Below are 11,550 nucleotides of genomic sequence, written 5' to 3' on the forward strand. Positions count from 1 at the left end.
TTCCCATCGCTGCGATCGTTACACGGTCGCTTTAGTTCTGTCTCCCAACCCTCCTCCCGAGTACACGTCTATGCCTCTCCTAACACAATAAACATGGCGCTCCGACTTCCGCAAACTCCAGCTCAGAAAGCAAAGGGGGTGGTTACCGTACACCATCATGGCTCCTCCCCCCGTGGCATCACTGATGAATCCCTTCTGAGGTCGACAGTGTCAGAGCTCCAGTGGCGCAATCGGTTAGCGCGCGGTACTTATACAGCAGTACAATGCAGAGCAATGCCGAGGTTGTGAGTTCGAGCCTCACCTGGAGCACATTTGTTTTTATCCCCACACTCCGTATTTGACTACATTCCCTGTGCCTCAGCGTGGTGATGTGTTCAGACGCTTTTGTAAGCCTTTCTGATTCATTTCAAGTACTTTGTGAAATAGGAATTCAGTTGCTATAAACACCCTTGGGACAGAGAGGAAATTAGTCCTGGTTTCCCTCATTCTTACTTTACATTTGCTTATGGGAATGGGCCGTTCCCTTATTCAGGAGCAGATATGTTTGTTCTGTAGCTGGAGTTCCCTTCCCTGACTTTGAGCCGGGTAAAATGAAAAAGGCCAGCGCTAATCATACGCGACAATTGTTTTCCGAAGTCGCTCGAAGTTTCCTCGTGAGGCAACTTCGGGCGACTTCGGAAAACGTATCGCTGCATTTGATTAGCGCCAGCATTTTTTTTATTTTAGAGTCAGGGAAGGTGTTTGGGTAGATTGGTTGACGCAAAGACGAGGCGATTAGTCGCCAGGCGACCGAATCTCCCCAAAACGGCCAGTGTGGCCTTACCTTTAGGGAGCGGTACAGTAAAGGATAAAAGGAAGCAGGGCCGACCTGCACTCAAATGGATCCACAGGACCAGAGAGGATTAGTTAAAAATATACTTTATTTATACAAAGTTAAAAAATGTATATCATCTCCATCCGCCTTAAGCGTTTCGCACCCACTTAGGGCACTTAGTCGTTAGATCAATGAGTGAGTGGGTGCGAAACGCGTAGGGCGGATGGAGATGATATACATTTTTTAACTTTGCATAAATAAAATATATTTTTAACAAATCCTCTCTGGTCCTGTGGATCCGTTTGATTGGCCCTGCTTCCATTTATAAAAAAAAGTAGCCAAAAGCTATTTTTGGGTCAGGGCTAAGTACGGTTGCCACCTGGCCGGTAAAAATGATGGTTGATCCCAATGTTATTAATAGGGAAAAAGGATAAATATATAGGAAGGCCGGTATTTTTTTCCAGAAAAGGTGGCAACCCTACTAGGGTTGCCACCCAGCCTGTATTTTACTGGCCTAGCTGGTAAAACACCTGCCAAGGCCGGGGCCAGTATTACAAATTTACCGGCAATGTGTTTTTTTAGGCCTTCTGCCCATTGTGCGATGTTTTACATCATGGTATGTGGCTCTGCCCCCTCTTGGGACCCCCACCAGCCGGTAAAACTTTACAGAAAAGGTGGCAACCCTAGTCCGGGCGCATACTCAGATTTGGGAAGATTAGTCGCCGGGGACAAATCTCCTCTTCTTTGGGGCGACTAATCTCCCCCAACTGCCTCCCGCCAGCTAGAATGTAAATCACGGGCAGGATGGCACTCTGAGCGTTTCGTTTTCCAAAGTGGCCCGAAGTTTCCTCGTGAGGCAACTTCACATAAAACAGTTCATGTGTAAAACCCTGCTTCATGTAAATAAACCATTTTCATAATAATATACTTATCTTAGTAGCATGTGCCATTGGGTAATCATAGATAAAAAAATTGCCATTTTAAAAAATAAGGGCCGCCCCCTGGGATCATAGGATTCACAGTGCACACAAACGAACCAAACAAACCATACATGTTAGGTCACATGAGCCAATTAACAGACAGAGTTTTTTCTTTTGCTTCCACACTTCTTCCTGTTATTGTTAGAGTTAATAAAAACAATATACAGCTTACAAATGCAGCCAATTAAAAATGTCAGTCTCTTAGATAATTTCTTGCCGACCCCTTCACAGTCTCTCAACTGTATATAAGTCCAAAATCAAGCGTATATATGTTCCCAGAGGGATATTTATAAGAAGAGATCAGCGCCTGTGGCAACAGAAATTAAAAAACAAGCATAGCGTAATACGTTCCAAATATGTAATATCACCCTGTGCATACACTTGGTATTAAGTACGTGTTTTCTCCCCTTTTCCCTTCAAATGACTGTTAATGGGGGGGGGGGGGTGGTGAGGTAGCAATAGAGGTGATAGGAAGGTGATGGCTTCCCTGCGAAAAAGTAAATATATTCCAGGAGTGAAGAGCCTCCACCTTCTATAGAAATGCCTACTTACAAACCACAGCCGTGGTGTTATGCATGTAACGAAAAGCTCTTTCTGGTCCCTCCTTTGGGTCACAACATTCCTTCCAGGTTCCAGGCCAGAGATAAAACCGGTGATAGTGTAATACCGTTTTTTATTAAAAACAAATTAAAATCAATTAAAAAATTACACTCACATTTACCCTGACGGGTTTTTGCGCATTCAGTCCAATAAAAAGTCCATATGGGGTCGCGAGGGGTAGTTCTGCTTACTCACTCCAGACTCCCTCGTGGTGCCTTGCTTCTGGGCACTGGTGTCCCCCAAACTGTGCACAGTTTGGGGGACACCAGTGCCCAGAAGCAAGGCATATTTAATTTGTTTTTAATAAAAAACGGTATTACACTATCACCGGTTTTATCTCTGGCCTGGAACCTGGAAGGAATGTTGTGACCCAAAGGAGGGACCAGAAAGAGCTTTTCGTTACATGCATAACACCACGGCTGTGGTTTGTAAGTAGGCATTTCTATAGAAGGTGGAGGCGCTTCACTCCTGGAATATATTTACTTTTTCGCAGGGAAGCCATCACCTTCCTATCACCTCTATTGCTACCTCACCACCCCCCCCCCCATTAACAGTCATTTGAAGGGAAAAGGGGAGAAAACACGTACTTAATACCAAGTGTATGCACAGGGTGATATTACATATTTGGAACGTATTACGCTATGCTTTTAATTTCTGTTGCCACGTTGCCACAGGCGCTGATCTCTTCTTATTGTTAGAGTTGTAGTATTTCTGGTCAGGTGATCCCTGAGGCAGCACAGAGACCATCACAAAATGGTGGTTCAAGGCAAGAGATGTAAAAGGACAATATTTACTTAAATATATATTCCAGTTTGGTAAGATTCTTTAATATGTTACTTAATATGATATAAATTATCTGTTGCTTAAATATTCATTTTGGGGGTAAAGTTTTCTTTTAAAGAGGACATTTTTACAATTTCCCTGTAAGTCGGGACAAATTTCTACATTTACATACCAAACACAGCAGAAGACATCCACACAGGTGCCTCCCAGCAGCATGCTTGCACACTTAATTTGCATTAAAAAATTGGCCGGGTTTTGAAAGTCCAAACCTGCGGCAACTTTAAATACTAGAAAAAAGGGGGGTTGTGGGTGCACTACTAAGGCCATATAAAAACATATTTAAGTAAAATAATCCCCTGAATAATTCAATGAATATGCAAGTGCATGTATTTAAAAAAGAAAAACAGGGTTTTTTGTTAAAAAGTTATGATCATAAAGTTGATAAGCCACCATATCACGTCAAGTAAACCCCATACGGTGGTCCCTATATATGCACCTATATATATAACTTTACTTTACCTTTATTATAGTCTCTTCATTATCAAATTTTTTTTAAAAAAAATGGTTGTTGGTTTTGGCAGTCTCCCTTTTAAAAGCCCCATATGCAGGTGGCGGGGGAGGATCTAGTCCACAGATTGAAACCAAGCCTCAGGAGATTTTTACTCCAAGTAATGCTGTTCAGCAGAGAGGTATATGACCTTTTATATTTTGATTACAGGTAAACAAGTTAGGGACCACCGTATGTGGGTCATTTGAGATGACCATCAAAAAATAAATCACCAAAATCATGAGAGAATCCCTTTTAAGAAAGGATTGTGTCATTGCAAAGAAGTAGTGATGTGTGCGTAAGGAAAAACTCTACCCGCATCCGACCTTAACCCGCAAAACCATAACCCGCACCTAACCCTAGCATGAAAAGTGTTTCCATTTTTCCATTGTAGGACCCTCGCCAAACCCAAACCTGCAAATCAGTATGGTAAGTCACAAAAAGACATCTCAGAAAACACAGCCACTACAGTATTGTAATACCCCAGTGTGATCCGCACCCGACTCTCATCCGCAACAGACACCCAAAATTCGGCCTAAACCCACCCAACCTGCAGCTAAACCCTCGGGTCCCTCAGTTATCAGGTCAGCCTGCACATCAATACAAAGAAGCTAAACGTTAAACAAATAAAGACTTACCAAAGCCACTCACTTCCAGGGGTTTTCACTAATCCCTTCGGAGAGATGTGGAGAATGAGGGTATTTTGTATACTTGTGGCATGGCAAATAAATAAACAAAGTTATTAGTCACCCAGGAGGTGGTAACTGTTGTTTTGTTACTGTTTGTTATTAGTCACCCAGGAGGTGGTAACTGTTGTTTTGTTACTGTTGGGAAGTGAGCAGCTCATGTACTGTCTGTCAAGCTCATGGGACTCTCGGAATTAAAAAGGAACTAAATACAGACCCGGATTTGTGGAAAGGCCACCTAGGCCCGGGCCTAGGGCGGCAGGATTTTAGGGGGGGCGGCATGCTTACCAACCACACCCACATTGGTTCAAAAACACTGGGGATGCGCTGGAGTTACAATAATTTTTTTAATTCCCATGCGCCAATCCCCATTGCTCCGGTCCAGATGATGAAAATTTGCACAAATAAAGGGGAGGGGACAGGGGCGATGAACGGCAGTGGGCTTAGGGGAACCCACTACGTAAATCCAGCCCTGACTAAATAGCAGAAATATCCTTATTTTCACTTTCAGATGTCATTAAATACATATTTGCCTCTCGAATTCAAATAAATGCACTGAATTATTTAGAAACCCTTATTTTGATATAGGCATTATATAAATATGAATTTGTTTTATGTATATAGAGAGTTATTTATAATAGATGGATCTGGGGATTCCAGAAAGATTTCCATCAGTTGACCTTTTTAATATCTGATCAAAAAACGTCCTCACTGTCAGGAGAATATGCCTGATAAGGTTTTCAATGAACTGATACAATTATTAAAGCTCATAAAGGTGTCCGGAACGTGCTTTCACTTTGTATGGGGTGTTAGTGCTCAGTGCTGGCTCCACTGAGCTCTAACACTTATTTGAATCCTTAATCCCCAATTTATACATTTCAATTGAGCATGGAAATTAAATGTTACATCTAAAAATATAAAAATCAGTGAAGGAACCTTTTGATAATTTCATGTTACTGTAGCAGATCATGGAGACCCACCCTAAGGGCTTTTTTTTGGGGGGGGGGGGAGGGGCTGGAACGTCTCATCTATGAAAAATGGGTCAAATACAGCATTGGCAAGTGAATAATGAACAAGACAGGTGTATAGTGTAATCTAGTGGGAAACCATCATGAAACTGCCCAGATTTATTGTACCCTGGGATCTACATCATCTAGAAATGAGACAAGCATAATGTTCGGTAGTATACAGTCATTCAATATCTTTCCAGTAGATGTCAGTGTGCCTCTGCCTCACCTAAAATGAGTTTTTGTGAAATTTAAAACTGTATTTCTGTGATCTCCTGTGTGTTGTACCACGAAGCTCATAATTACATTTTTATGTCAGAATTCAAAGATGCAACTTACACAGCAAGAGCTATTCCCATAGAATATGAACCTGATGGGTGATGAGCAAATCTGTCCCATTTCGCTTCTGCAAATATTTGTGAAACTACGAAAACAATTGTGAAAATTGGCGAAATGCATTGAAGGCAATAGGCAGCAAAACATTTTTTAGGTGCAGAAATTTTTTCTCACTCCAAATGCAATAAAGCCAGGAGTGTCGTTTTTGTGACGACTTTTTTGTCTTCGTGACTATTTTGTCTCAGCGACTTTTTTGTCCAAATGCATTACAGCCAATGGCTGTTTTTTCTTATGGCAAGGAGAACTTCAAACTGGAAGGAAGGGAGAGTTCCAGGTATTTTGCAGAGGTCATGCTTTGTTACTAAACTCTGCTTGGTTTTGGAGCAGCTCCTTTGGGCCTCAATAGTGAGATAGCAGACTGGACCTTCAGCCCACAATAGCAACCGAGTATTAGTAGCTCCTACCTACGTAGTTAATACTTACTTCGTTGCACATTATAATCCCTCAACACCATTTGCTTCCCCACATTTGAAGGTAAATGTATAGTTTGCCACTGTTTGTTGCACCACAGTTTGCACCTCTTGTGCACAGTTGGGTACCTCAGCATTTACAGAGAAAGTCCAACGTTTGCATAGTTTGCTGCACCCCTCCTATTTGCATAAAATGTAATGATTGTGCAGATGAATGCAGTCAGGTTTACTGATTGTGTCCGGTCTACTGCAGCCCAGTTTATAGAGAATGTATAGTGTAGCTTGTGTGCAGACTGTTGCACCCTAGGTTACAGAGGGTAGATTTGCATGCAGCCCTTTGATTAGCAAGCTCTGGCCTTTATTTGGCAGGTAGACATTGTTGGTATGTTTATCATCTACCTTCAGAATGAAACGGTTATGATTCATCTCAATAGTTATTTGCACTGCTATGAGTTTCAATAGAAATAAGCCATTATTTATCAGTGATCAGGGTTTCACTGGGCTGGAGGGACACTGGGAAAAAACCCGGTGGGCTCCTCTTGCTCTCCTTTTTTGACACGCAAGAAGGGACACCCAAGCAGGTACGTGTGCTCATGGGGGGGTTGCGTGTTAAAGAGGACATGGGTCAGGGGACTTGTAGGGATTTGCAGCTGGAATGGACTGATGAGGTAGCCATCTTAAAAGCCATAAATGCTAGTGGCATGGGAGGATCTAGCCGTGAAAAAACCAACGTCCCATTAGACACTTTTCCATTACACACACATTACACTTATTGCATTCTTCATTTAGTTTTCCTTTCATTCTATGCTTACATTCATACACATCCCCAAATACACACACACACTTTCCCCTTTTCACTACCATACACACCTTCACATTTCACATATACATGTATACACACTATTGTGCAACTGCACATATCACTCCACTTTGGTTTTAATTACACCACTTTACTTTTTTTCTAAAATGGTCGTTGGTTTAGGCAGTCTCTCCCTCTTAAAAGCCGCTCAGCAGTTGGCGGGGGAGGATTTAGCACAGGAGATGTTTACATAAAGAATAGTTACTAAACAGAGAGGTAAAATTCCTTTTTTACTATGATTAGAGGTAAATAAGTTAGGGACCACCATGTGGGGTTTTACCTTGACGTGATATGGTGGCTTATCAATATTATGATCATAACTTTGTAACAAAAAAACCAAAAAAATTACATGCACTTGCATATTTACTGGAATCATTTAGACAGGGGTCTAAACGTTTTGAAATTGGCCTCAGGTGTGCACCCACAACCCCCTCAGTTTTGTATTTGTAGGGCCCATATTACCCTAGCAACCATGCATTGATTTAAATAAGAGACTGCAATATGAATTGGAGGGCCCCGAATAGAAAGAAGAAGAATAAAAAACAGCACGAGTGACACTCGTTTGAAAGTTCGAAAGAGTCAGAAGAAGAAGGCAAGTAATTCAAAAACTATAAAAAAGAAAAAATGAAGACCAATTGAAAATTTCCTTAGAATTAAAGGAACAGTAACGTCAAAAAATAAAAGTGTTTTAAAGTAATAAAAATATAATGCAGTGTTGCCCTGCACTGGTAAAACTGGTGCGTTTGCTTCAGAAACACTACTATTGTTTATATAAATAAGCTGCTGTGTAGCAATGTGGGCAGCCATTCAAAGGAGAAAAGGCTCAGGTTACACAGCAGATAGCAGATAAGCTCTGTCTGTCTAATGGTATTATCTGTTATCCATTTGATAACCTGTACCATATAGCCGTTTTTCAATTTCCTCCATTATCTTGGCAGCTGTATCTACAAGTCTCTTGAAATAGAAGTATATTTCTTAGGCTCCCTTTTACTCCATTGCACTTCGCCAGGTCTGAGGTGGCGAAGGCAATCTGGCGATAGAGGTAACGTTCAGTAAAATCAAAAACGTAGTGAATTTGCTTAGTAACGCTCTTTCGCCAGAGTGAAAATTCGTCTGGCGTTAGAGTGCGAAGTTGTGCCAGTCTAGCTTCTTCGATACCGTAATTACGCCAGCGCCCGTTAGTAAATCGGCGAAGTGCCAAAATGACGTCACACTGGCAAATTTTCGCCAGTGTGACGTCATTTCGGCACTTCGCCGATTTACTAACAGGCGCTGTCGTAATTACTCCTTCCCCCCTACATTTGATAACATGGCACCTAAACCACCAGCCGTAGATGTATGGTACTGCTGAATGGATTCAAGGGGGCAAATTTACTAAAGGGTGAATTGGCTACTTTTTGTCGCTGGACATATCCAAGTCATTTCATAATGAATAGAGAGTGTATAGATGACTGGACAACTCTTGGGCTATTTCTCCACTGAGTAAGAGCCAAGAAGAAGCCATGATACACTATTTGCCCTCAGCAACCCTATTATTTGCCACCGCTATACTTACAGTACAATTACAGTAAAATGCTATCATCCAAAATAGTGAAATTCTGTTGGGATAAAAAAATAAAAGAAAACGGAGCAGCTTTCCTGAAATAAAGTATCCATATGCACAAGGAAATATGTTTTGAGCTCTGCATTGCAACTCTATGCTTTGCATATGTAAACTTGGTTTATCCCTTCCCATACAATAGTTCTATTTGATCCTTTCTGTACGCAATTTTCAGTGCAATTATATGAATTAAACTCATTTGAAAGCGCACTTTGATCAGGCCCTTGGAGAAGCAATATATTACTGCTTAATATCAATTGTAAACATTATATATAAATGCATGGGCTCTATGAGTCCTCGGCTATAAATAAAGTGATTTCCAGGAAGGAAGGAACAGTTAATGGTAGGATTAGATGTACTGAACACTCATTCTCCCCAGGCATAATTCACCGGTAACATATTCCAAGGTTTTTTTCTTTTCCATAAAGCCTGGCTTCTATTCACAATATTTTCTGTAGGCACTCAACATGATTTCAATGCAATGAGAAGAGTTTATTCAAATAACTTAGAGTTCAGCTTTACGTTCAGTTACACTGAAAAACAGCGGACGCACTCTATGAACCTATTAATCTGATTGATAAAAAAACCCACAAGCAAAGGACATTTTAATTACAGATAGTTGGGCTCTGCTGTACAGTTTTGATGGGGCGTGCTGACTTCATGTAGAATGTTTGCAAGTGAACACATATAAAATCAATTTCCCGTAAAGAAACTTATTGTATGGTTCCAGAGTGATAGGCTTAAAATAGGTCACTCTTCAATGGGTTTGAATGCTACACTTTGCTTGAGACACAATTTGAGGAGCTGTCTTTTGGGATATAAAAAGGGAGTGACTAGTGATGACTGAATCTATCCTGTTTTGCTTCAACGAATAATTAGCGTATCGGCGAAAAGATTTGCGAAACATAGAAAATTCACTGAAGTCAACGAGCATCAAAACTATTTTGATGCGCAACAATTTTTGACGCGAGCGACCATTTTTATATGCGCAACTATTTTGTCCAAATAAATTAAAGTCAATGGGCGTCCGAATAATTTTGACGCGCAACAATTTTTGTGCAAGTGAAAATTTTGACGTGCAACACTTTTTCAACTGATTTTTTGAAGCAAATCCATGCCTGGGGAATTTATTTGCCCATCACTATGAGTGACTGCTCTGGGCCCTACATAGATGGGACCACACTGAATACCAGTTGTTCGTAAGACGGTGCCTATAGTAGCAGTGGGATAATAGCTTCTGGAAAGGGACTGTGGCTGTGGGATAGCAGGTATAGTAGGGAGAGATGGTGCCTATAGTAACAGTGGATAATAGTCTCTGGGAAGGGAGTGTGACTGTGGGATAGCAGGTATAGTAGGGAGAGATGGTGCCTATAGTAACAGTGGATAATAGTCTCTGGGAAGGGAGTGTGACTGTGGGATAGCAGGTATAGCAGGGAGAGATGGTGCCTATAGTAACAGTGGGATAATAGTCTCTGGGAAGAGAGTGTGACTGTGGGATAGCAGGTATAGTAGGGAGAGATGATGTCTATAGTAACAGTGGATAATAGTCTCTGGGAAGGGAGTGTGACTGTGGGATAACAGGTATAGTAGGGAGAGATGGTGCCTATAGTAACAGTGGATAATAGTCTCTGGGAAGGGAGTGTGACTGTGGGATAGCAGGTATAGTATGGAGAGATGGTGCCTATAGTAACAGTGGGATAATAGTATCTGGGAAGGGAGTGTGACTGTGGGATAGCAGGTATAGTAGGGAGAGATGGTGCCTATAGTAACAGTGGGATAATAGTCTCTGGGAAGGGAGTATGACTGTGAGATAGCAGGTATAGTAAGGAAAGAGGGTGTCTATAGTAACAGTGGGGTAATAGTCTCTGGGCTGTGGCCATGTCCATATTATATATGAAACATATAGAATCCAAAATGTTTTTCCATAGCTTTATATTTAATTTGATATATTTGAAGTCTACTGTAGGGGTTTATAAAGGGCAATTTTCGCTGCAAATTGCCCACAATGTAGTAATTACCCCATAATTCCAGTGTAATGATTTGCACCCACCTCAAAGAAACAAACACAATTGTGCCTGCCTTGCAATGCAAATTGGGTGCAATTTGTATCTAGCATTATCTAGCATTTCCACGTATAATTTAAGGTTATAAGACTTATGAAATTAAATCTATATAGACATTAAGAAAATAAGTCCTGGCTTGTATCTGTTTGTATGCATGCCATGTCATTAAAAATTGATAAACTATAGCTTAGCCAAATCCCTATCATTAGTGACACCCTCCCAGCAAAGCCAGTTTCTAGCATTAACATGCAAAGACATTTCAGGATCCCTAATGAATTGACACACACATGAGCATACATACACACACATGCACATGCTTGCTCGGGCAGCCATTTATATGTTAAATAAATACCAGATATTTATGTTAGCCCAGTCCTTTTACTTACATATTATCTGGGCTTTCTGTGGATACACCTTTGTTTGGTCAGGTGGAACAACACAAATCCAATAAAAGATATCATTCATCCTTCTGGCCTGGGCATAGTTTCATGTGCCTCGAGTACAGGATTTTCTGCAAGATTAACTTGTACAAACATAAAACTGATTTCTCTCGATTCCCTTATTTGCGGGATTAGCAGACATGAGATTTTGTTGCCTTTATTTTGATCTCATTAAAAACAAATGGGGAAAACGGGAACATTTGTTAAAACAGAAGCTGTGTAGCATAAATAGAACTTTATTAGGGCAAGTTTGAAGGAGGGGGTACGTTAAGGAACTAGAGATATCTGCTTTTTTGGCACCAGACAAGTGGATCTTTTTGGCATAATAACAGTTTTATTTGGCCCCAGTGTCGGACTTGGACACC

At 41.0% G+C, this 11,550-nt stretch overlaps 1 non-coding gene across 1 annotated transcript; it reads left to right on the plus strand.

Annotated features, from left to right (window-relative positions):
• The first annotated feature begins 215 nt into the window (after positions 1 to 215).
• trnai-uau lies at positions 216 to 309 on the plus strand. The gene is made up of 2 exons: positions 216 to 253; positions 274 to 309. It is a non-coding gene; the product is annotated as a tRNA-Ile (tRNA).
• The last annotated feature ends 11,241 nt before the right edge of the window (positions 310 to 11,550 follow it).

The sequence above is a fragment of the Xenopus laevis genome, chromosome 5S, assembly GCF_017654675.1.
Source record: "Xenopus laevis strain J_2021 chromosome 5S, Xenopus_laevis_v10.1, whole genome shotgun sequence".
Classification (NCBI taxonomy): domain Eukaryota; kingdom Metazoa; phylum Chordata; class Amphibia; order Anura; family Pipidae; genus Xenopus; species Xenopus laevis.